This window comes from Malaya genurostris, chromosome 2 (genome assembly GCF_030247185.1).
Source record: "Malaya genurostris strain Urasoe2022 chromosome 2, Malgen_1.1, whole genome shotgun sequence".
Taxonomy (NCBI): Eukaryota; Metazoa; Arthropoda; class Insecta; order Diptera; family Culicidae; genus Malaya; species Malaya genurostris.
In genome coordinates this window covers 260,577,111-260,603,419 of record NC_080571.1, presented here as the reverse complement: position 1 = coordinate 260,603,419, position 26,309 = coordinate 260,577,111, and the positions used below count along the sequence as shown (strand labels likewise).

Below are 26,309 nucleotides of genomic sequence, written 5' to 3'. Positions count from 1 at the left end.
AACTCAGAATGTTTCTCTAAAAATCAGATTTTTTGCTCTAGCTTTTATATTTTTATCTTTTCGAATAGATATCTTTGAACATCTTTTAGAGTTTGTTAAAACCATTTTTTTAATGACTGGCGTATCGAGGTAGCGTTCTCTGAACCGAAGTTCTGAGCAAAACTAGTTCAAAAACAGGTTATTTTTAAACTGTTATATCTAACATTGAGCAAACGAAAAAAATCTGTTTCTTGTATTTGACAGAAAATATTTTCGAGCATGTTTGTAAAATAAGGCGAAGGAGATAGTTTTTAAAAATTTTTTAAATTATGTTTATACATTGGGTTTTTTCATTGAAAAATATTCGCATTCTTCGGGGAATGCAGAATGGTGTCGCTTTTGTAAAATCTCTAAGGCCTCTCGGTGGTTGGAGGTTTTATCAACCGCATTTTGGCACCTGCAGATCGTTCAGCGTTCTTTCGGGGATGCAGGACGATTTATTTCTTTATGTTGTGCGCTGTTTTTCCACCGCACTCAATTCCCAATTCCCTTCCATGTTCATTTTATCCTTCCCTTCCCATCAGGAAGTTGATTAGAAGCTACGGCAAAGCACAAATCTCCAAATAACTAGGGGAATATGCCATTTGAGCCAATTAGTTCTGATAACATAGGTGTAGGGTTTCATTCAGTAAAAAGCATTCAAACGAAGAGGTTGTTTTTCGAGATGAAGACAACTTTTAGCTGCAAATAGATTGGTTGGTTGTTGCTAATCGCAAAGGGTGCTGCAAAGCCAATATTCGGGGCGATTCCAGTTTCATAAGTGGAACCTGAAATAGTGGAACTCACTTCACTGAGAAAGATGGCCTAACCGATTTGAGAACTGTTTCATTTTGTAGGTTACACTAGTTCATGCACTAGCTTTCATGTTTTTCAAAAATCAAATAAAACTGTTTGAAGAAAACATTTTTTACATGAGAATAAAAGAGATATAAGAAAGGCATCATTACACAACTAGGTGGATAAAATCAAGTTTTACTTAATTTCGTGTGATTTTTTGTGCTAAATTCAGAATTCTACTTTTTCTGAATTGTATACTAATAGAAAATTCAAAAAATTTTCGAACTCTATACATTCCGAAATAATTCTAAGTTTGTGATATTTAAATTTTAATATTCTATCTATTATAATTGATATTGTTTAGGATAGCGGAAAATTTAAGATACATGTTTTTGTTCTTAATTGCTTGTAAAACAAAAATCAAGCAATAATTTTTTTTAAATTGCAGTTGGTTTCTTTTGCCATGGGTTAGTATATGAAATTCATATAATTTTACGTTCTATTTCTTATCGTACAGCCATTGAAATAATTTAAAATTTTCGTGTTGTCACAAAATTTATTTTATTAATAGAAACAAATTCTACGTCTCTTTGAAACAGATGAAATCAAAACGGATTCCAATATTTTCACTTTGATTTGCAGGGTTGTCTACCCAAAGTTATAATGAAAACTGTAGATAGATGACTTAAGAAAAGATGAGACTTTTTACAATGATCGTAAATATCTCGAAATTCAAAGCGATGACCTATATATTTTTATACATCATTCGATTGCTAGTGATACCAGCTACAATTTTCGCTCTATCTATCATTCCTGCACAATCAAAAGAAAACATTAAACATTCGATGAATTTATAAATATATATGAATTTTTCATTTTTTTTCACATGTTTGTATATAACTCAAAAATTAAAGCGATAACATGTACATTTTTTTGATTCAAAATATTGGAATCATTACCAGAAACAATGTACTGATGATCAAAATTATATATCCGTTCAAAGAATCTCAAGAAATTTGGTAAAAATACAGAGAATTTCTTTTATTGGGAAAATTTTGCCAAAAAAAAAAACAAATCAAAAATTTTGAAATTTTATAACATATATTTTTTTATTATTTTAGTTGGAAATTCATTATGAACAAATTTTACAAAAAACTTGAAACTTGGATTTCACTGAAAATCTTAAAAATTTTGGTAAATATACCTTAACTCTAAAAATAATTATGTTTTTGTATTGGACAATTTTTATGCACAACCCAAATGGAATTGATAACTGCTCAAATTAGGTTTTTTTGTTTTAGGTTTTCCGTAAAATCTCAAAAAATCGGTAGAAGATCGGAAATTTCAAAATTTCTGATATATATTGCGTTCCAACGTAGGGTTGTTTTTTTTCAGTGCATTTTATTTCTGGAAGTATTACCTTTCCAATGGTGAACAAATTTTGAAGATCGGTTGACTAACAACAAAGTTATGACTCGGTAAAGTTGAAGTATTCAATATTTTCTATGCGACGTTTAAGCCAAAGGAACGAAAATTGGGAAGCAAATAGGGCATATTGGGCGTGTGAAAAAAACTTGGAACGGGAAAAATCAAATTTCCATTGGTTTTCCTTTACCAATCGTCTGCTACAAAGTTTTGGAATCAATCTACGAACTTCACAAAATTCGAGGGTGTAAAATTTATTGAGATTCGTTGAAAAACAGCTGAGCTATAACAGCTCAAAGTTACCGTTCCAACTTTTTTTGAGGCTTGGTATTTGGAGTGTTAAAGGGATTATCATCTATGTATTTTACACAGCCTCAGCTGGTACAGCCACCTATCGGAAAACGGCGGAAGCAAAGTTGTACACCTGATACTAACCATGAAATTATTCTGCACGCCAAAAATCGGCTACGAAGTCTGTTGAAATAGAAAGGCCAAATTCCTCAAAAGGAATGTAATGCCATGATTTTGCTTTGCTCGAGTATTCTTTCAAAAATTCTCAATTTCAAAGAAAGTGTTATGAAAATGTATTTAGTGAAATATCTATACATAGACTTGACTATCAAAAGTTCAATCCAGCATTTTCAAATCCACGATCCAAGTAAAAACAAGTTGAAGAATTTATTTCCCTTGACTGTTTACCGAATGTATGGAGCTATCATCCGGTGGTTGAAAATAAAATTGAAATAATTACATCAATCGAAAATCGCTGCAACTGCATTCCAGAATCGAGTTCATCATGCAATAAAATTGATCACAAAATCCGCCAACAGTAAAAGAACAACGAAAAGATACCGTCCTATCCGTCCGGTACAAGGAAACTATCTTCGCTAGTAGACTGTCAACATCGTTCTATGTATACTCGCAATTCGTTGATAGCTTTCCGATCGAAGCAAAGGCAATAACAAATTTCCAACCACAGATCGGGATGATGTTGCCGGCAAGCTACCTACCGGCGGTCATAAATTTTTCATCATAATCCTTTCAGTTCGGTACTTGCGAAACCGTTCCCTCATCAACTTTTCCAACAAGTTCGGTCCTTCCCCGTCGGATGTACCACAAAAAGTCGAGTTCCCCCCGTCTCTCTGCACCGGCGTGTAACTTTTATCCGAACCATCTCGTGTCCTTTCTATTCCCCACATCCTGTCATCTTGCCTACACACGGAACAAGAATGGTTGAATGGCTTCATGGCGAAAGCGTCAATCTCGGCAGTTGCTTCGGGCGAAGCGGTTGGAAGGCAACTAGCAGAGCGAAATTCGATCAAAAAATTATTGAATTCCAACATAACAGAATTTGCTGCAGCTTTTACGAGTTTTATCATTGTTGGTGAAGCGATCGATCCGATGGGTTGATTGTTGTTAGTTAACATTTTTTTTACTACCCGGAAGCCATAAAGGCGTTGCAAAATAAAAGCTGATTGTGTGCAAAAGTTTTACAAGTATGGGAAAAGTTTCGGATAGATCATTGAGTTCGTTTTCTGTTTTTTTTTTGGTTTGCACAGCAAACATCGGCGCTCGTAAAAACTAGTCGAGACTGCGAGCGAACGAACATATGCACATCGATTTCGAAACCAAATTAGCAACAAAAAATATGAATCATATTAACACAATATTTCTGCGGACATCAAACACCATCCAATCACACCAACCCAAAAAACATTGACGTCGCCTCTCGCAAACGAAGACAATCTTCTGGAATGTAGTTTCGCTTTATTGAAACGAATCGCTGTTCTGTATCGACCGATCATTGCCGGCACCATATTACTCCTCCTCAACAATCGATGAAGACGACATTGCGCCACATAAGAACTCAAATTTATCACCGGAATTGCCATCCTAAAAGCTTGCTTTCTTTTTGGTGTGTGCCCCCCCACTCTCCATCACAGTCGTACAGAAGATAGCAATTGTGTGCTGGTCCGTCTGTGTCAGTCCATCTCCGGTTTCGCCGTGTGAAGTTCATCGACAGAAAGCAACCATCCGGTGGTGGCTGCAATAAACATAAAACGTAATGATAGAATTATAACAAGCTTCTCGAAGCAATCCCTCGAGCGGCTCCATTTCCTAGAACGCGACAGTGATTGTGTTCTATTTTGTCCGGGTGTTACCGTGCTGAGACACTCGGAAGTAAATTGTCCGAAAGATTGGGTCCGCTAGTTTTTTAAATTTTTTTTTTGTTCAGGTAAACGATTGCCGTTGGATAATGACATTATTTACAGCAGTGGAGCGGAATTTTTACGTTGCAAATTGTCGCTTGGAAAAATAATTTTCATGGGAGAAGGTGAACTTTACTAATTTCGCCGAAAATCGTTTTGCCGAAAGGTTCATATCGTCGGAAAGGGTAATTTCGCCGAATCGAACAACTGTCGTAATATCTTATTGGAATTGATTTGAAATAATGAGAAATTAACGTTGAGTCACTCCCGTTTTGTTGACTTCTAAATCGTGCACCTGAAATATTTCATTTATAAAATCAAGGATAGATTCATTCCTCCGTGCTTGATTCAGAAAGATTATTATATTGATGAAACTTTGGAAGTTGATTTATGATCCTCCCCAAGCACAAATTATTGTTGCGGCAGCTTATTTGTGACTAGCTTGCAACAAGAAATTTGAGTGATAGTTGCTACCATATAACCAAGTAAAGCAAGTCACAAAAAGCGCAGATTTGTCTTGAGACTAGGGACATATTGAGGAATGGTTGAAATAAGTTGTCGTTACGTTGACAATGACATGCTCCTTTTATAACATGAAAATGTTTTCGTGTTTTCATTAAAATACTGTCGCGATCGATGTTCAATCAATATACAAATCCTATATATTATAGCAGAAATTCCCCGAAATACTTCATTTTAAAAAAGAAAATAGTTTTGAAGATTTCTGTTGCATAATACTACTACATATGAATTTAAGTTAGTGAAAATCTATTCAATCATATGTGAGAATGTGAAATGAGCTCCATTTGATTACATTTAATTATTATTGTCGGTACTTCCGGAACCGAACGCCGGATATCGGCATAGTGACAATCGATTCTTACGATTCACTATGGCGATTTGAATTTTGGAAAACATGCACCGGTTGTCGGACTTTAAAAAAATTCCGCAAATTATTTACGGGACTGAAAGTCTGGTTTATTTAGTTACATACTCTCATGGTCTGCAAACTAGACGAAAACACTAGCTAATATTAAGCTTACACACCAGGAAAAAAAATGGTGCAATTTTACGTCTTCTGAGACCGACATATACGAGCGTCACAAATAACTCAATTTTACAGTAAATATAACTTATATTTAATTCATTCTGACATACTTTTAAGTGCTAAAACATGTGAATTTACACGTTTGCTTGAAATACGGGCGTATATTCATATCATTCTTGTAAAATTCAGTCGTTTCACGGACTACGTTCTATGAATTGTGTCATATGTAGATTTGCGTCACTTGTAAATTTCGAAATTTTTTGCTGTGTACACAGATAAAAATATTTACACCTATTTTCATGCACATATTTGGAGCAGGAAATTGAATATAAAATTACTCATCGGGTCTTTACTTTTCAATATACTTTAAAAACAAAACTAAGCGTGCATTAAAATATGTTGAAAAATTGATTGAAAAATCAAGGCATTCTAATTTACTTTTACATCGATGATGGTTTTCAATCAAATTTTTGATTCAATTGATGTCTATTTCAAAGCACCATTGAATTAAATGTCGTGTAAATTTCATTTTTTTTTCCTGTGTATGAACAAAGTATTATTGAAATAAATATTTTTATACTAAGTACTCTACCTCCGGACCCAGGGTTTTGATCCGAGTTGGGATATTCTTATGGCATCTTAAGACCTTCCATCTCCGAGCAAAGTGAGTGAAATTATTGTCACATTTTTTATGCATATCACCCTATAATTCCGGAACCGGAAGTCGGATCCAAATGAAATTCCGGAACTTTATGCAACACCTTAAAACCGTTCATTTAAATCTAAGTTTGTGAAAATCGGTTCAGCCATCTCCGGGAAATCTGAGTGACAATACATGTCACACGCACGCACATACACACACCTACACATACACAGACATTTGCTCAGTTCGTCGAGCTGAGTCGAATGGTATATGACATTCACTTCGAAAGTCGGTTTTCACAGTGATTGTACAGTTTTTCTATATTAGAAAGCAAAACGTTTTTATTTATTTTCATTTTGATTATAGATTATTTGGATTTCAAATCGCCCACAAAAAAGTTTGGTGGCGTCAAATCGGGTAATCTCGGGGGCCAGTCAAAATCATTGTTTTTCGATATGACTCGTCCTTGGAACAATGGTCGTAACAATTCGATTGTTAATCGAGCTGTATGGCATGTTGTAACGTCCCACAGTGATTCAAAACTGCAATTTCATGCCTTCAATTATTTGGTGGCCTTATCGTAAACTTTTACATGTTGGTGAATTCGGCCAAGTTGTGGTTACTGAAGCGGTCTTATGGAAATAAACGACATTGTTTCCGCACGTGTGTAAAGAAAATTAAAAAAAAAATAACTTTTTACTGAAGGTAGATAGAAGGTATTTGTCTTCGACAAAATTGTCGTCATTGCAATTTCTGATAACTTTGCCGAAGGAAACATTCCGCTAACTATAATCGTTAATTCATTATTCGATAGTATCACAAAAAAGTTTCAAATAATCAGTTCTCATTCTAACTATTTTCAAATTAATTTTAAAGAAATGTTATGTTTGACAAAGTGTTAGATTTTGTACAAATACTTAAAATTGTTGAGAACTTAAAAGCTCTATGATAATTTTGGAAATAGTTATGGATAGTTTTATATAAAACCTGTTTTTATTCACCTAGTGGTGTAATGGTGCCTTTCTCATATCTCTCATATTATCATATATAAATATATATTTCGTATATAATATAAATGGCTTTGTTTTTTTAGATTTTTATACTATAAATACAGACATTAGCACTGCTGAAAGTTAATAACTAAGTAGCAACCGACCATTAGACGTTTTACACGGTTGAAATGCTTGTTTAATCAAAGCAAAAGCTTACATCGAAAAGCTGTTCAATGATATTTTCAGTTTTTTCATAATTTACTGCAAACGACAACTGCCAAACTAGCATAGCAGAAAGAAAAGTTACTGTTAGTAATAAAACTTTTATGTAGAACAGTCTTGAATACTTAAAAAAGGAAGAGGGCCGTTTGACCAGCAGGGGCGCTTTATAACACTTCCCCCTGATTTTGTTTGGTTCTTGAAAAACAAAAAGGTTCGTCCATCAGCTAGTATAACCTACAGAGTGAAACAGTTCTCAGATCGGTAGAACCATCAAACAAAGTGAGTTCCACTATTGCAGGTACTTCCCAAACCGAAATCTGTACCGGTATAATCGAAGTCGGTTCGAGGAACGTGACTGGGATCCATTTTCGAGTCTATAGTCACAATATCCAGTCGTTAATAATCAAAAACCGGGAACCAGAAAAGCCGACATCAATTTGTTTGGCCGTCTACTGACAATGACTACGTATTGGAATACACCCAAACCTCCGTTTACGAACACTTTTTATACGTTACCTCTTTTTACGTACCTCTTTTTACGAACCAAATCCCAAATAACGTAATCTTTTTTTACGAACCAAATCCCAAATAACGTAAACTTTTTTTACGAACCTACTTCGTAAAAAGAGGTTTTGTCATTCATCGAAAGCGATATCCGACTCCATGGAAACTACTACAATATGGGTATTTTTGGAACGGGTTTAAAGAGTAGATTCCGGAAAATGATGTTTGAGGTATTTTGGAAATCCAAGATGGCGACTTCCGGTTGATTGATATTCCTCGAAAACCCTTACAATATGGATATTTTCGGAACGGAATTGATGACTAGATGTCGGAAAATGATGTTTGAAGTGGTTCTGAAATCCAAGATGGCGACTTCCGGTTTGTTGATATTCCTTCAAAACCCATGCAATATGGATATTTTCGGAACGGGGTTAATGAGTAGATGTCGGAAAATGATGTTTGAGGTGGTTCTGAAATCCAAGATGTCGACTTCCGGTTTATCGATATTCCCTGAAAACCCTTGCAATATGGGCATTTTTGGAACGGGATGGATGAGTAGATGTCGGAAAATGATGTTTGAAGCGGTTCTGAAATTCAAGATGGCGACATCCGGTTTGTTGATATTCCTTGAAAACCCTTACAATATGGGTATTTTCGGAACGGAATTGATGAGTGGATGTCAGAAAACGATGTTTGAGGTTGTTTTGAAATTCAAGATGGTGACTTCCGGTTTGTTGATATTCCTTGAAAACCCTTACAATATGGGTATTTTCGGAACGTGGTTAATGAGTAGATTTCGGAAAACGATATTTTAGGTGGTTCTTAAATCCAAGATGGCGACTTCCGGTTGATTGATATTCCTTGAGAACCCTTGCAATATGGGTATTTTCGGAACGGAATTGATGAGTAGATGTCGGAAAATTATGTTTGAAGTGGTTCTGAAATCCAAGATGGCGACTTCCGGTTTGTTGATATTCCTTGAAAACCCATACAATATGGATATTTTCGGAACGGAATTGATGAGTAGATGCAGGAAAACGATGTTTGAGGTAGTTTTGAAATTCAAGATGGCGACTTCCGATTTGTTGTTATTCCTTGAAAACCCTTACAATATGGATATTTTCGGAACAGTATAGTGTTTGAAAGGAATACCAAGTTAAAGGAAAATGGCAAAAACTTTCAAATGATACTAATAAACCGGAAGTCACTGTTTTGCATTACAAAACCTCCTCAAATATAATTTCCGACGTCTACTTTTAAATCTCTTTCCAAAAGTACCCATATTGTAAGGGGTTTCAAGAAATATTTGGATTTAAGAATCACCTCAAACATCGTTTTCTGACAACTACTCATAAATCCCGTTATGAAAATACACATATTCTAAGGGTTTTCAAGGAATATCAAGAAACCGGAAGTTGCCATCTTGGATCTAAGAACCACCTCAAACATTGTTTTCTGACATCTACTCAGCAATCCCGTTCTGAAAATACCCATATTGTCAGGGTTTTTAAGGAATATCAACAAACCGGAAGTCGCCATCTTGGATTTCAGATCTACCTCAAACATCGTTTTCTGATATCTACTCATTAACTCCGTTCCGAAAATATCCATATTGTAAGGGTTTTCAAGGAATATCAACAAACCGGATGTCGCCATCTTGAAATTCAAAACTACCTCAAACATCCTTTTCCGACATCTACTCATCAATTCCGTTCCGGAAATACCCATATTGTAAGGGTTTTCAAGGAATATCAACAAACCGGAAGTCGCCATCTTGGATTTCAAAACTACCTCAAACATCGTTTTCCGACATCTACTCATCAATTCCGTTCCGAAAATACCCATATTGTAAGGGTTTTCAAGGAATATCAACAAACCGAAAGTCGCCATCTTGGATTTCAAAACTACCTCAAACATCAATTCCGTTCCGAAAATACCCATATTGTAAGGGTTTTCAAGGAATATCAACAAACCGGAAGTCGCCATCTTGAATTTCAAAACTACCTCAAACATAGTTTTCCGACATCTACTCATCAATTCCGTTCCAAAGATACCCATATTGTTAGGGGTTTTAGGAAATCTCAATAAACCGGAAGCCGCCATCTTGGATTTTGAAACGAGCCCAAACATCATTTTCTTGCACTTACTCTTCACATCCGTTCCGAAAATAAACATATGATGCGCGGTTTCCACAATAATCACACAAAACTTTTTTTTACGAAGTAAATTCCAAATAACGTAAACCTTTTTTACGAACCAAATCCCAAATAACGTAATCATTTTTTTACGAACTACCTCTTTTTACGAACCCCCGTTTAGTTCGTAAATGGAGGTTTCGGTGTAGTTTTCAGGCAAGCTTAGAAATTATTTTATGTTTTTTTTTATTTCGCCGCTTTTAGTGACGGTATAAATATTATAACAATATTCTACTCTGTAATTTCGGAACAGGAAGTCGGATCCGTGAAGGAATTCAATAACCTTAAGGGCTGAGGACACTACCGTAAAGTGGTAGGTTTTTTGCTATTTTCCCGTTTCAAATTAAATTTTCTTGGAAACGGTGCAGAATATAGAAAAACCCACCTGACAATGTCTTCGAAATTTAGTTGAGAATATTCTGTGAAAATTTCAGAATGATTCATTGAGTTGTGCGTTCGTGTTGTATTTTTTTCTGAAGAACTGCTGAAAATTGGAACGCTTGGAAATGCATACCTCAACTTGTTCATCGAATATCTCGGCTTTGAAGGCTTGTATCATAAATCTACCGTGACGAAGTCTAGATAATTTAGTTTAGATGCGGTTAGTACATAAAAACGTATATGTTATCGCGATAAAAATAAAGTCTTGTATTTTTCTGTGAAACAAAGTCAGTTTCAATGCATCCACCATTTGTTTTCGCTTTGGTTTCCTGATAGCATTCTGAAAAAGGAGAGCGAAATAAAATTGGGTCGACAAGGCTGCCAAACACACAGACATTCAATCTTTGTGAAAGTTGTCATTGTTCATTGGAATCATGTAATCCAACCCATACGATAGATTAATGTGATAAAACTTCTCATCAAAATAATAAAATGTATGCTGGCAACCCGGTACAGTTTGCTCATATACGAGAGAGTACAAGAGAAATACGATGCGCAAAGGGAATTGAGCGAGCCACGTGGTCGATTTAAAACTCAACACGTGGCCCTGTGTCCTCAGATCCTAATACCTTTCATTTCAACCCAAATTTGTGCAAATTGGTCAAGCCATCGTTGAGAAAAGTTAGTGAGATCCATTTTTGAATATATAGCCACTATTTCCGGTGATTCCGAAATCAGAAACCGGAAACCAGGATAGCCGAAATCGATTTGTTCGGTTGGCTACTGATAATAGCTACCGATTATAGTAGTTTCCAGGCTAGATTAGAAACTGTTTTACGTATTTTGTTTCGCCGCTTTAAGTAACGGTCAGATCTGTATTAAATTCGGGTGATTTCTATAGGATCATAAGACCTTTTATTTGAACCTAAGACTGTAAAAATCGGTCACGCCCTCTCTGAGAAAAGTTAGGAAATGATATGAAATAGGATATTTTTCACTAATCACACTGTAATTCCGGAACCGGCAGTCGAATCAAAATAAAATTCAGAAACTTTGTATGGGATTACAAAACCTATAATTTGAATCTAAGTTCACAGAAATCGGTTCAACCATCTCCGAGAAAGTTAGTGCAAAAAATCCTCCGTCCCCGGTTCAAAAATCGGTTTTCCTAGTGACTGCATAACCTTTCTATGCTGAACGCTTACAACGTAGTCATTTGTGGATCGATTCATATAATTCAACTACCAATCGGAAGCAATTGACTTAATCATGTCGTTATAGAATTCCAAAAGTAATCAATTTAAAAATCAGTTGAAATTGACATATGTTTTCACATGCCAATCACAGCATGCTCTAATGATGTCATCCTCTTGATTCCTCTAAAACGGCCAATGGTTTTTATTGTTACCTTGCGTTTGTTGCAGTACTGCTTCGGCCGGCATATGGAGGCTTCGCGTCATGCATAACAAATATATTGCGGAATCTACAAATATATGCTGTGTCACATTCACATTCTGTTCTTAATTAACCTTCAACCATATTGTTAAACATGAATTACAGGGATTAACAAAACAAATTGAATAATTGTAACTAATAAAACATTAAGGGAAGATTGAAATGCGAAACCTGTATCACTTGAGATGTAATAATAATAATTGTTATCCGAAAGTAAATAAAATAAATACAATTTATCGTTAAAAAAAGATCTGCTCAGTCGGTGCCTGTCCGTGAACAAAGCAGGTAACTCATTCAGCGAGGATAGTCGCTTTTGCACTGTGTGCGGTGAGTCGGTGCAAGGCTGTAGAAGACGCTAGTAAATTACTGGAATTTTAGGCTGAATAGCAACATCTTAAATTTGAGGAACTTGATAGAGTGAAACTGAAACAATGGGAAAAGCCCAATGAAGCACAAATTTCATATTCTCACTCATCATCAGGAAATAAATCTCTTCAACGGCTTAAGGCATTTCGGCGAAAGGATAAAAAGTGCAAATCTTTAAATTTAAGCGCATAATTTATGCTTTACACAGAAACTGGTTCAGGATCACCACCTTTCCAAATAATCAAAATCTTTACGCCTAATCCAACTTTCTCATATATAGAAAGGTTATGCAATCACTGTGAAAACCGATTTTTTAACCGAGGCCCGGAGGGCCGAGTGTTATATACCATTCGACTCAGTTCGTCGAGTACGCAAAATGTCTGTCTCTGTGTATGTGTGTAACGTTTTCTTGCACTAACTGATACCGTTTTCGTTTTTGAACCTAGACGCGGGTGACTCTGACTCCGAGTAAAACGAACACGTGGTACGCGCCCTAAACAACTCACATGAAAAAAAGAAAAAAAAACAAACTCGGCTGGATGCGTGGTGCGACCCGAGAAAAATTTTTCAGAGCGAAACTACGCGATTGGAGTCCGATCTAGAGCGACTTCAGGTTGCTAAAACAAACATATCAAACGTTGTTTGGGCGACTCTGGGTCGGCTTTCGGGCTGCTCTGATCAATAAACGAAAACGGTATGAGATGGCTGAACCGATTTTTACAAGCTTAGATTCAAATGAAAGGTCTTGTGGTCCCATACTATATTCCTGAATTTTATTTTGATTATGACTTCCGGTTCCGGAGTTTTGGGGTAAAATGTGCAAAAAATGAAAATATGTTTTCTAACTTTTCTCATAGATGGCGCGACCGATTTTCACAAACTAAGGTTCAAACGAAAGATCCTGCGGTCCCATACGGAATCTCTGAATTTCATAAGACTTCCGGACTCGGGAATATAGGGTAAAATGTGTTAAAATTTTTATACCATCACAGGAAAGGGCGAAAAACCGTAAAAAAATTCTAAATCGACCGCAAATCTTCTCCTATTGATAGTTTTTATCAATAGACGGTCAAACAAACCGATTTCAGTTATTCTTTCAAGAATCGAAAAAAAATATTTTGAAGAATACCACAGCGCTATATATGGTAATATGATTGATATGTGAAAGGCATCATTACACCACTAGATGGATTAAAATAGGTTTTTCAATGCGCTTCTGGTGAGACAGCTCTCAACTAATTTTAATTAAAATAACACTTTCAGTCTCAACGAACACAACACACTCCCCGAAGACAGTACGGTTCTATACTACACTCATTTTATTACTGTTTTCAAGAAATGTTGAAGAATAGGAGGTCGCTAAAAAATAAAATTGAAAAAAACCATACATGTTACGTTTTTTGTACTTATCATTATATCTAGCAATATAAATAATCAAAACTTTAGTATGTAGTTCGATTTTCACTCTTTCAAGTTCTTCTGATTTCTAGTGGCTTAATAGCGTCATTCTGGAAAAAAGCAAAGCCTTGGTGTTACATTCCTGTAGTGAAATTTGACCTTCTGTTTCAACAGACTTCGCAGCCGATTCAGAGTGTACAGAACCATTGCATGGCTGGTGCTACGTTTCTACTGACACTATGAATTCTTTTATGTCGGGACTCGAACATATGTGTCTATGCATTGAACCGCCAACTCGGGATAACCTTCTAGGAAAACAGTTTTCAATGTGTCTATCCTTCATCAACTTATTGAAAACTGATGGATAACATTACTCTCGTAAACAATTCTTATTCTCAGTTACTGAAGACTACCTTGTCGATACAATAAGAACTGTTTAGTCAATCATTTAATAGGTATTGAAACCCTACAGCACCTTCTCGAAGAATCCATCTGAATGAGTCAACATGAATTTCCAACCCTTAATTGCACACTAGCGCGACCAATTGGAGAATTTTCATCTATTGTTTACGCTATTTGGTCTGTTTTGAACTTCGGAACATTCTTTTCGAAAACATAAACATTCTATATCATTAGGGTTCAGAGATATCACATCATAAATTTTCTTTCGTAAAATTGTGAATCTATTAGCGCCATTCGGCGGACAAGTTCTCAACTAACATTGTTTTCATAATATATACCCTGACATTTCTAACAACTTTCCAACAAACAAAACCACTTTATACCATTTAGTTTTTAGATCAGAGCATAATTCTGATAATTAAAATGTGCATTCAAGAACCCTAACTACACCTGATGGAGTGATTCCGAGTTGTAACATTTCCTATTGGCAAACTTTGAATTCCCGCATTCTTCAAAATACTATAATTTGCGAGTTACTTGATGCTCAAATCGTTTTGTCTGTTGTATGTGAATGATTTATATCATGCATTTTTCAAAGTGTTCCTGGCGGAGCAGTTCGCAACTAATCGGTCTGTCGAACTACACTTAATTGTTAATCTAAGTATCTACAACAAGTTTGCCGAAGATTGTGTGGCTCTATCTGTCGACCGAAGCACGATAATCGTTCACAGCCCCAATCAATCGAAATCCTATATGCTCTTAGTCTCGCATATCGCGGTTTTCCGGCAATAGTGATTCCGGCAACAACGAATACCGGTGAAACCGAATGTACGAGACCCCACTGTATTTGCAGAGAATAATAACTAAAACTATCATCATCAAATCTGCCCTGAAGTAATTATCGAAAAATACAGGAATATTCCGTAATAATTTCAAGAGACAGTGAACAAAAACAAATGGTTATTTTCACCTAGTACCTAATATAATGTTTATCGAGGATTATATGTAACTATTTCTAAAGTTAAATCCTTTGCAAATGTGAATATTGCTAAAGAAGAATCTTCCGAGCAAGTAATAACCGATAAATTCGTTGTAACATTGAATATTTTCTGCAAACATATATCGACAAAACACAGTTCTATGTCATTCTTTGTATTCTTCTAATGCACTTGTACATATTTTTTTAGTCCCCCGGCGATGTTTTTACGCGGCCCAACACATCAGTCAACCCTGCGTGACCTCCACCCGACTCGCCCAAAACTCCTTTCAAGCTCAAATTGGTCAACACAAAGCCACCACAGTTCTCAGGAACAGATCTAAAAAAAGTCATTTTCATTGACTCCAAATATACGAAAATGGCGAGCGAATAAATGTCACTCTCAGCTACCCTTGCAAATTATGAGAACGAGATCCATGTCCAGTCAATGACATGAGCGGAACAGTCATGATTGTGTTCTTTCCTTCATTTGCCCTTTCAGTCATTTGCGATTTTCAGTGAAAATCTCATAGTATGCAACGTCGATATTTAACCGAGGCCTTGAGAATCGAAAATGATAGAAAAAGATTTCACAATTACTTTTACCTGTTGGTGCTCGAATCTGTTGTAGTTTTGGTTTCCAAGGAGGAATCATACTTTAGTCATTTTGATGTATCATATTTTAGTCACTCTTTGTAGTCAAACGCCACAGATTTTCATTATATCGATGAAAGAATGAGAAGTGAAATTCTTCGGATTCTCCCTAAAGACGTTAGTTTGGTTTCGTCTTGTCATAGAGAAACCAGTCACGGAAACGGTAACATTGATACTCTCTTTTTTTTGCAATGAGAAACGCAAATGCTTCGTTTGTTTTGAATGCGGCTATTTACGAATGAGACAAGGAAAAACGAATACACCCAAACCTCCATTTGCGTAATAATCGGGACTTCGAGTTCCAAGATGGTTTATTGATATTCCTTGAAACTCCTTACAATATGTGTCGATACTACTCGAACTGCTCGAATACCTTCACAATATGCATATTTTCGGAATGGTTTTCATGAGTAGGCATTTACATTTTTTTAAAGCAGTAGTATAATATTTGCGGCAGATCTAAATTATAGCCGGTTTTAGTAGAAAAATACTAAAATACCAGTCAAATCAGATCATCGAGACTGTTGAAACTACTGAACAAGTGCCCTAAATAAAGCGAAATTCTACATATAAGAAACTCAAGCAGAATTCAGAACCACCTCAAACATCGTTTCTACTTCATCTACTCATCAAACCCGTTAATGTAGGAATATTGTAAGGGGTTTTGAGGAATGCCAATATACCGGAAGTCGCCATCTTGGAATTCAGAACCATTTCAAACATCGTCTTGCGACATTTACTCGTCAAACCCGTTACGAAAATATCCATATTGTAGTATTTTCCTTGGAATGTGAAATGATTTTACTTGTATGCAATGTATGATGGAATGGAAATGATTTTACTTGTATGCAAAAATCTCTTTTTACGTTTACTTTATTTGGGATTTGGTTCGTAAAAAAAGATTACGTTATTTGGGATTTTGTTCGTAAAAAGAGTTACGTAAAAAGAGGTAACGTAAAAAAAGTTTACGTAAACGAAGGTTTGGGTGTATGATGCTGTTCGATTGGAGTTTTGCGTGATAATTTTAAGCTCTGCTCAGGAGTCCTGTCCCGCCACTTCACCCACGAAGACAATTATTCCCCTCTTTTCTCCCGGTAAATGACCGAATAGGTAAAATCCGGAGTTCACGTAAATTAGGATTTTTGTTTGCCAGCCAGTTGTCTCAGTATACATGACCTGAAAGACAATTGTCTAAGACTAAGGCAAGAAACGGTATTTGAAATACTGTATTTGTTCTGTCAAGTTGCGTAACCAATTTGATTTATCAGCAGAGCAGAATCATACGAACAAAATATCGCTTGGGCGTACAACAAATACATCTACTCATCCAATCCAATTAAAAACTTCCATGAGATCAAAACAAAATTTCAGAGACGAGAACTGTCGAAAATAAAACGGCAATCGATTAAGATATCAAACAATCAACGAAGCGCCTTCGCACATTAAACAAAAATTTTACGATAACTAGACAACTTTCACTGAAGTCAATAACATTTCCAGGCGTTAAATTGCTACAAAGGAGCATCTTTATCAATTGATCGGTCCTCGTCCTCCTGAGCACAGAAATATCTATAGATTCACATACACTCCATTCACTCCATAAAATAATTTCGATCAATTCAAACCGAAACCAAAGCGAAGAGTCAACAGCGAACAGAATAAACCGAAACGTAGCAACAAAGTTTGTTCATATCTTTTCTGTTTGCCGAAAGAATGCCATTTTCTTCGGTTGTCTCCGTCGGAACCCTGGCAGTGTTCCACTTCCGGCCGATGACCGGATGCCAGCAGTGACGACGGTGGCGGTGGTGGTTTGTTTCCCTTTTCCGGCCCTAGTAGTAGTAGTAGTAGTAGTAGTACAACAAAGCTTTTATGTTCTCACTTTCGTAAGTCCGCTTCCATCAGGCAAATTAACAAGATTTATTGTTATTTTATTTAAGAAACTTTCATAATTTATTAGCAGAGGAAATCATGTTGTACTGTTTCGTTTCCTGTCCAACGCGCGGCTATCGGCAATCTGCCGACGGGTTTGTTTATGGCGGCGTCGCATCGTACGAATGTACATCGTTTGGCAGCTCTTTCCACAGCAATTTTTTCCCAATTTTCGGTTTAATCGAGTTGTTCGTATTGTGGCCCCCACCCTACGCATAGGTCGTTTGGCTCGGACATCATTATTTCGGTGTTTCGTTTACTACCTAGTCCTTCTAACAAGGGTTTACCCAGTTGATGGCTAGAAACAGACGTATTTCATGGGCGATGATGATTAGGTAATTTGTATCGGTCGACGTTCGAGAGCCTTGATGAAGTTTTCCTCCGACAAAGGGATTGCCTAGCTACAATAAATTCTGATTTCTGCGTATGAGACCATAATAAATTCATGCATCAAAATACAATCAAATCCATACATCATACCGGCACTCTAGGCCCAGTTGTATGCTGTCATGATATACTTCGTAATCAAATCCATATTAAAGCCTGTTTCAACATTCGCCTTTTGATAAAATGGGCGGAAGGTTTGAGAAAATTGTCTGTTGCACTCAGGCTTCCCAAATGTACCGCCGCGCGACATTATTATTGAGGCTGTCTTGCTACTCTTTCCATGACAGCCTTGTGATAGGTTTCATCACGACAGCCCTTAGACAAATAGTTCTGTACAGCCAACATTGCCGTCATTCACTTCGTTCGACAGTTCATTCCATCTCAAGACATTTTGTCATGGTCCACGACAGCCGAAGAAGCATGAAGTTCTCGCTGTTGCGACAGTAAACTTCGGGTATCAGTCACTGCGTTGTTTCTGTCGAGAGCAAAATATTACTCTCCCTTGACCAGGGCTGACATTATGAATCTCGAATCGAGTTGCTCGAAACGATTATTTTTGAAGTCGATTCGACTGAACTGAGGCATTACGTATCGCTTTCGACCTCGTGATCGAGATCCTAACAATGTGGTACTAGATTTCGACTGACGCTGCTCGAACTGTCATAACCAGAGATGCCATTTATACAGATTTGTCTGTATTATACAGATTTTTACATGCGCATACAGATTTAATACAGAGTAGAGATTTCTTAAATTTAATACAGATTTATACAGATTTCACCAAAAGTATTAAGGAAAAAAATTAAACTATCTATTAGTATTTGAGCTATCTATTAGTATTTGATTGCAATGACGAGATAAACGTTTAGGAATCAACGTACAAATCACTTTTTAAAATATATATTTTTTGTGCAGATATTTAATGAAGAACACTGAAATTCATTTATATTAAAATTTGTAACTAAATTGAACTTAAAAGTTAAACAACTCTTGGCATCATGAAACCCTATTGCCAGACTGACAGTTGTATTACCTGACTTGATGTTGCATATTGGGTTTTGGAAATCCGTCTCAACTTATGAAGTGAACATTTTCAAATTATACAAGTATATGGCACCATAATTCAATTGTTGTTGATAGGAAAAAACTATAAAATTTCGTCGATGAATATAATATAAGATATGAAATTTAATCTACCACTCTATAACCATAATCTATTGGAATAACACCTTTTGACATAATTGTATTGTAGAAATTTCATTTTATTAGCGAATACAGATAAATACAGATATTTTATACGAATCAATACAGATTTTCTATGAAAATATCTGGCATCTCTGGTCATAACATACATAACAAACCCATATACATAGCAATCATGAAAAAAAATTAAACTGAATTATTGTTTGAGTATTTTCGATTACATTTATTCAGTTCAAGTACTGAAAAGAAGCAAACTGTTTGTAATACTGCGGTTTTAAGTTGCCGCACGAAATTAACATGAACACATTTCTGAAATTTAAATCAAGAAGCAGATTCGTTTCCACTCCATTTGAAAACGTAAAGAATTTTTTCAAGCGTGTTCTAGTACACAATTTATCGATGAACTTTTGAAATTATAATAAAAAAAATTCTGCATTTTTCATGTATTGTTTCAAGTCTAATACAATTTACGTCATCCATATGTGTAGTTTAATCAAAGGCTTTTAGGTTTTGCAGCTTTCTTTGTAGTATTTTATCATATTTATTAGAAGATATTGCTTTAGCTAATATACCAGGAGCAATCCATTCTTTGTAGTCTTCATAATCTATTTAGGTACTATTGAAGAGTCAAATACACGCTAATAGCACGAGATTGTGATGCTTTTGGCATATTCTAAATACTTTCAAGGTGTTTGGACAAATTTTTCAATTTACTTGAGTTAGATATATGGGTAAAAATGGCTGATTGGCTCATTGTTATCGAGCGAATAAGCTTTTTCCTACAATCCGTTTAGGCGACGTTTTCTGTCCACAGGATTCAGAAATTTTATTACAAACTACAGTTACTGGGCATAGGTTAGTTTCGACTTACTTTTGTTATTTTAAGTAAACACCACGCAGCTTTCAATTAATATGCTTTCTAAACAGTTCGACTTGTACATAATATTCCAAACACACAAAATATATACAACGATATACAAAACAATGCATTAAAATAAAGATTTACAATACTAATATGTTTATGAAAATCTAAGATGTTATCGATAATACCTAAATAAAAAAGAAACGTATTCGAAAACTCATAGTCGATAGTAATAAGGCTTTCGACCATTTCTTATCGAGTTCAGTCGTTTACGAGCTCGATTGTTTTGGTTCCATAATGCCAAAACTTCTCGATAATCTAATACTTCTTCGAGTGAAGTCGAACGAAGCTCGATGATCGACTTCGAATCGAGAACCATAATACGAAACGTGGTCGATTCGATAAAATTTCAGTCGAATCGAGATACATAATGCCACCCCAGGTCTGCGACAGTAGCCGGTGCGGTTCAAATTTGTTGCTCTTGGTTTGCTATGAAGATTCGAGGCAAGCATGTGGGTTTTAGTTTTGCCTTTGGTGATTGCTTTGCGCAGCGGTTTATCATTGCGCATAGCAATCACCGTTGGTAGGGCATTGATAACAATATAATTGATAATTAATAATATACGAAACGGATTGAAGAACGGACTTTGGTTTTAATGAATAGTTAATTTTTATATTTTGGTCGATCTTCTATGAATCGATCGATCAATGAAATTCTATAGAAAGAAAAGTTTGTTTTCAAGAAATTATATTCATAATTAAAGATCTGAGACAGTTCGGCGTGCTCGTTTCAGGCAGTTTACGTTCAGTTTGTCGGCTGTAACATTCATAGTATAGGCGCGTACTGATGTGTGTGGAGCATTATTTCCATCCTCTTTATCTCTTCCTTCAGGATATCAAAGGTGCGATCGTTTCTTATACAAGAGTGTATAAGTCAATTGAATCAGATTTTAGATGTAAACGGCGAATGAATGTTTGTAGCAAAAGATATATTCAAATTAAAGATTCTGTATTCGATACTAGTTAGCGTGATTCTGAATAGCATTCAACTTTGCAGTCGACTTGTAAGTCTACGGGACTATTGCATGGTCAGTGCTGCAATACTACGGACACTAAGAATCTTTCCAAGTCAGAACTGAAACATACAAAATCTGGCTCGTTAAGTTCGTTATATGTACATTGAACCACCAATCGAATAAAAACCTTGAGTGCAAAATTTGGAGTCGGAATTAGCAATGCAAAAATCATTTAGAAACTCATTTGCTTGGAAACATGTTTTTTGGAAGAACCGGAATTTTTCATTCAGTTTTTGCATTCAAAGTTTTGTTGTACGGTACCTCAACAAAGCTTTGAATGCAAAAACTGAATGAAAAATTCCGGTTCTTCCAAAAAACATGTTTCCAAGCGTGGAATGCAGCACATTGCCCGTAACAGATTCGAATGTTTATTTCGTTTTATTTAGAAAAAAAGTTTTAGTTCACTAAGTCATTTAGTAATGTCTTTCTTGAGTAATATGGTCTCAAGCTTTCCAGACATATCAAGTTATCTTCTATATATGAATAGTATAGTGTTTCTATTAACCTGGAATATATTCCAAAATACATATGTGCTGATAATCTGGAATTCATTTTCTTCCTGTTATGCATTGAATTATCTTATCTCTAGCAACGGCATATTAACTATTATATTATTTTGGTCATAGCTACCAGAAGTTCGCGACTTTTACACACGTTGAAACTGTCACATGTTCGACGTTTGGAAGCATTGGGAAAATCGAAAAGACTCCCGTCCAGAAATATGGAAATTGCTTTAACCCTCATGACTGTGCCTGCAACGCAAGTTTCTGTTCAAAGAGCGTTTAGCGCTCTGGCGTTAGTATTGTCACCAGCTCGGACAAAATTGTCCGTACAAAACCTGTCGAACATTTCAATAGTAAAATTAAACCAAGACCTACTCCATCATATTATTCCACACATGTACAATTGGAAAGACTAAAAAATCGATGGGAAAAATTGAATAAAAAATTATTTTTGATTAATTTAGAGCTAAAATCTTATCATTTGCGGTTTCAAAATCACAATAGATTCATCGTATTGAATTTCATTGCCGGTTCTGGTTGGGAAATTTGGGGAGTACGATTACCTATAAAGTACACTTATATTTCCAAAAATGGTAAGTAACAAAAACTACTTAAACATGAATTCAAGCTCAATTTGGTTTTGAAGAATCTTATATCTACCATTGGAATTATAAAAATTCCATAGTGTCTATACATAGATTTTGATTTTGTCATAATAAAAGGTTTTGAAATTACTTGAAAATTCGACTAGTGAAAGTTGACATTCGACTAAGATAAGTTAAGCAATTCCTCCGTGTTTATGTATGTGTATTGTATGTGTCAAACAACGTCACTCAATTTCTCAGGCATGACTGCACCTATTTTCCCAAATCAGGCTGAAATGAAAAGGCTGCATAGGTTACTATTGAATTTAATTCGGATCCGACTTCCGCAGTTACAAATCTAAGAATGTCGAAAATTTTCTACCGTCTAATTGTCTAAGTAGCTTGTGTCCGCATTTAAAAAAATTAAACGTTTGGAACTTTAAATATTGTAAATGAATAGTGAAACATTCTGAGAGCCGAGTTCATTGCATATATTTAACAGTTTCCTTTCTGAAAAGAAATTATGTTAAAAAAAATGAAAAACGATATATTGAAAAATGTAGATGTGATTCCCCGGTGAACGACCACAATTAAGTTTGAAAGAGGGAATAAATAAATATAATAATAATAATAATAATAATAATAATAATAATAATAATAATAATAATAATAATAATAATAATAATTATAATAATAATAATAATAATAATAATAATAATAATAATAATAATAATAATAATAATACTCAGCACGTTGAATAGTAGCCATGTGATAATTGAGTTTGCAATGTCCAGTCAGAGCTCTGGCCAGAATACTGCAATGATGCTTGGAAAAATACAGTAGACACTTTGACATTTTCAGATTTAAATCTGGTAGAAATGCTTTTGTCTGAGCGCAAGTTTGCATGCTGCGCCAGTAGCTGGCATGTTTGGATGCAGCCCAAGAACGAATCTTGTGCTTTTTCCAACTAGTTGAAAGTGGTAAAGCTAGTTCAGGATCAACGAAATCATTCGTTGCACCAATTCATCAAATAATAATAATAATAATAATAATATTGTGGCTGTCATTTCCGATCCTAAAAAAATCATTGGTTTAGTTATCCTAGGAGAAACAGAAAAATCAAAACGTCGTTATTCAGAATAAGGGTGCAGAAGATATTTTCGGAGTATTATCAATGAATGCTAGTGTATCTGTTTCTTTAGGAATAAGAAGGAAGCACTAAGGATGAATACTTCAGTAATTCAGACATATGAGCCGTTACACAAAACTCTGTGTTTATCTTTTAATATTCGTTAGTTATTAAAATTCATTGCCTTCGCCGACAGTATATATAAATCTAAAACAATTTCTTTATTTCACAATGGTAATGTAATGAAACCCTAAAATTTCCTGCAAAGGTAATCCCAACAACGCAATCGTATGTACTAGTACCATTTCACTGAGGCAGCCGAAATAGTGCGAGCGCACTATGAACCACAGCTCGTCTCCAGAAACAGCCGGTTTATTGCTTCAAGAGACATTGATGAGACAGCCGATTCGCGACAGCCCTTCGTAACAGTAATTCCCTAAAAATCAAAGGATGTCTTCGATTTTCAAAGGCTGTCCCCGTAACATTTTATGCGAATGAGCGAACATAAAGAAACAGGATACAAACAGCCCGTTCGGTTTGACTACTCTCCGGATAGAATACTCTCATCAAACTGGTGAGTAGAAACTGTCTCAGCGACAGCATTCATTTAGGCATGCGGGCGCTGTTGCCATTACAGTTCGGCATATGCTTCACACATATTGTAGACTGGGCTTTCGACTTTGCACTCAGACAGTTCATGCTATCTCGTGGCGGAAGTCATTGAAAAGCAGTACTGCTGGGAAGCCTGGTTGCACTGAACGTTAGCATCATTATTGCAAAATAATGATTATAAATGTTTTTTTAATGAAAAAATTTTTTTTATGAAATTTTTTTCCGGCTTAACGCTTTTTTCATTATCATTTTATTGGAATCAATGCAAGTTCCGATGGAGTTTTTGACAATATTCTTCCAGAGCCGGAACTCGAAGACCATCACAAGCTTTTTCGGCTATCAAATTGCATGCTCACATAAAAAGTCTGCTAAGCAAATTTCGTGCTTATCTGTGTCGTAAATTTTATGACGATTAGACATTTCGAACAACATATAATAAGCTCAGCGGAAAAATTATAGTTTGAATTGAAGTTGGTAGATTCACCTCTAATGCACTATTCAGATTGAGTTCATTAAACGAAAATGAAACCAAACGAAAACCTGTGCTCCTGTTACTACTGTATAAGAAATTCAAGTTGAATAAGTAGTAATACTTTTCAGCCAGCACAATGAAACATGTTCTATGATTCGATTTTTATTTTTGTTATTATTGTCAATGTACTCACAGCCGGTGAGTTCGGTTGTGTTTTGAAAATGTTGTACGTTTTCGTTCACGCTATACGAAACCGAGCAAAGTACGCGATGTGTTTCGTTCGCGAGACGGTGAAGTTTTCTTCTTCTGTACCAGCACGTACCGATGCGTACCGGTCTTGTATCGTCATTTTGTATGACGGTTTCAAAGTTTTGACACTCACCGCCCTATAAATTCGGAACCAAAATCTGCATCTGGATTAAATTGCACTGTATCTTTTAAGACAATTAGAGTTTCAATTTGAATCAAGATTTTTGAACACCAGTTTAACTATTGCTGAGAAATCGAAGTAAGTTCCGTTTTTGGAGCTTTTCTTTACTACGATCAGTGCTTTCATAACCAGAAACCGGGGACTAATAGTCCCAAAATATGTTTATATATCCACCAACTGACAAGATCTGCCGACTGTATGAATTTACCAGTAAGTTTTATACAAATTTGCACCTCGTTTCGCCATCACTTGTGAAAAAATACTAATGAAATTGTTTTTATGATGTTCGATTCACATGTGAATTTTTCACGCAGTTCGTTTAAGTGAATTCTAAAACACAAAATATAAACCGGAGCAATGAACGCAAGTAACGAACATTATTTTAAGCGTCGTCATTCTTCAAAAACGCAATACTTTAACAATAAATTGAAATGACTCAGGAAAAAAAAGTCGCAGTGCTTTTCACTGTTTGGCAATTCGAATGCCTATCATTTGATACATTAGTCGAAATCACGTAAAACATATGTGCATCACATCATTCCATATTATTCATATTTGAAAACATAACACCTTAATTTATGTTGCAAAGATCGCCATGCCTGAAATTATCATGCGCCTGTGAATGTACGTGTTTTGATGATTTTATTCCTGTTAAAATAACAATCTATTCTTTTTAATGATTATGATCGAGATGGTTTTTAAAATATCTATAAGAAACCTATCAAACATTCATACACGTTTTCAGACGATTTTAATCATAGTGGTATTTTAGTTAACCTGAAAAATCTTGAAATTATTTTTCTTCAATGTTTTCCAATATGGCATCGAAGGTAACAGTTTGTGGAAAAGAAAATGGTTCACAAGTTCCTATCTCATGGCTCCCCGAGCGTCTATGATGGCATTTGGTCAATAGAACGGCGTCGACTGGATGATATCGCCTTCTGCGTTAGTAGCAGAATGAGAGGGTGCGAAATAGCTTGTAGGTCGAAGCCCATCTTAAAGTGCAATATATATCATAGTATTTTGCAACATGTGGTTCTGTTGTTAGTTGCATTATTTGTTATATATTGAATTGAATTATATTACATTGTATTATATATTGTTATTATAAGCTTTGCGCAGTGGCGATATCGTAACCAATGAGGTACAACCGAGGTGCGATTATTCTTAGTTGAAAACTAATATTGTTATTATTATGATTATTATTATTATTATTATTATTATTATTATTATTATTATTATTATTATTATTATTATTATTATTATTATTAAAATAGAAATATTATATTTTGTTATGTTATATTATGTTGTATGGTGTTATACTGCATTGCGTTATATCATATTATATTGTATTATATTACATTATGTTATGTTATATTATTTTGTTTTATATTATGTTACATCACAGCGAGCAGATATCTAATAGACATTCATG

The 26,309-nt window shown here is 35.3% G+C and overlaps 1 protein-coding gene and 1 pseudogene across 1 annotated transcript in view; both read left to right on the top strand.

Moving 5' to 3' along the window:
* The window catches only part of LOC131429205 (uncharacterized), a 443,882-nt gene that overhangs the window by 13,233 nt on the left and 404,340 nt on the right, over nt 1-26,309 (top strand). The window lies entirely within an intron of this gene.
* Nucleotides 25,985-26,100, top strand: LOC131433375 (U4 spliceosomal RNA; annotated as a pseudogene).